Source organism: Triticum dicoccoides, chromosome 7B (genome assembly GCF_002162155.2).
Source record: "Triticum dicoccoides isolate Atlit2015 ecotype Zavitan chromosome 7B, WEW_v2.0, whole genome shotgun sequence".
Taxonomy (NCBI): domain Eukaryota; kingdom Viridiplantae; phylum Streptophyta; class Magnoliopsida; order Poales; family Poaceae; genus Triticum; species Triticum dicoccoides.
Genome location: NC_041393.1, coordinates 194703648 through 194705483, shown reverse-complemented (window position 1 = coordinate 194705483; position 1836 = coordinate 194703648).

The following is a 1836-nucleotide window of genomic DNA, read 5'->3' as shown; positions in this document are numbered from 1 at the left end:
TTCCCTCAGTGATGAGACCAAGGTTACCGAACCAGTAGGAGAACCAAGCAACACAATGTAAACAGCCCCTACACACAAATAATACTCGCAACCCAACATGTTAAAGGGGTTGTCAATCCCTTTCTGGTAACGATGCCTTGAACTGGCGAGAAGCATGATAAAGTTGTGATATATAGGATAAATAGATAGCAAAGTAAATAAAGTCCAGTAAGGTATTTTTTATTTTTGGTTTGATAGATCTGAAAATAAAAGCAAATAAAAATAGATCGCAAAGGCAAATATGATGAGAAGAGACCTGGAGGCCGTAGGTTTCACTAGTGGCTTCTCTCGAGAAAAATAGCAAACGGTGGGAAAACAATTAATGTTGGGCAATTGATAGAACTTCAAATAATCATGACGATATCCAGGCAATGATCATTATATAGGCATCACGTCCAAGATTAGTAGACCGACTCCTGCCTGCATCTACTACTATTACTCCACACATCGACCGCTATCCAACATGCCATCTAGTGTATCAAGTTCATGGACAAACAGAGTAATGCAATAAGAACGATGACATGATGTAGACAAGATCCATTCATGTAGAAATAGACCCCATCTTGTTATCCTTAATAGCAACGATACATATGTATCGTTTTCCCTTCTGTCACTGGGATCAAGCACCGTAAGATCGAACCCATCACAAAGCACCTCTTCCCATTTCAAGATAAATAGATCAAGTTGGCGAAACAAAACCCAAAATATCAGAGAAGAAATACGAGACTATAATCAATCATGCATATAAGAGATCAAAGAAGACTCAAATAACTTTCATGGATAAAAAATAGATCTGATCATAAACTCAAAGTTCATCGGATCCCAGCAAACACACTGCAAAAAGACTTACATCATATGGATCTCCAAGAGACCATTGTATTGATAATCAAGAGAGAGAGAGAGAGAGGAAGCCATCTAGCTACTAACTACAGACACGTAGGTCTACAAAGAACTACTCATGCATCATCGGAGAGGCACCAATGGACATGATGACCCCCCCCCCCAGGATGGTGTCTAGATTGGATCTAGTGGTTATGGAACTTGCGGCAGCTGGAATTGATTTTCGTCGACTCCCCTAGGGTTTCTGGAATATTGGGGTATTTATAGAGCAAAGAGGCGGTGCGCGAGGCCACCGAGGTGGGCACAACACACCTAGGTGCGCCTGGGCCTCCAGGCATGCCCTGGTGGGTTGTGCTCCCCTCGGAGCTCCCATCAGGTGCTTTCTTGGCCCACTGGATGTCTTATGGTCCAAAAAAATCCACAAAAAGTTTCGCTGCATTTGGACTCCGTTTGGTGTTGATTTTCCTGCGATGTAAAAAATACAAGCACAATACATCAACTGGCACTGGGCACTATGTCAATAGGTTAGTACCAAAAAATGATATAAAATGACTACAAAATGATTGTAAAACATGCAAGCATGATAATATGACAACATGGAACAATAAAAAATTATAGATAACGTTGGAGACGTATCAACATCCCCAAGCTTAATTCCTGCTCGTCCTCGAGTAGGTAAATGATAAAAACAGAATTTCTGATGTGGAATACTGCCTAACATGTTCATCACATTTTGTTTTCTTTGTAGCATGGACATTTGGACTTTTATATGGTTCAAAGCAATAGTCTAGTTTTGACATGAAGACTTTAATACTCAAGCATACCAACAAGCAACCATGTCTTTCAAAATATCAACACTAAAGCAAGTTATCCCTAGCCCGTTATGCTCAACCATTGATCCATTCATGAAACACACTCGAATATTAGCTACACCCGATGATCAAATACGGTCATAGT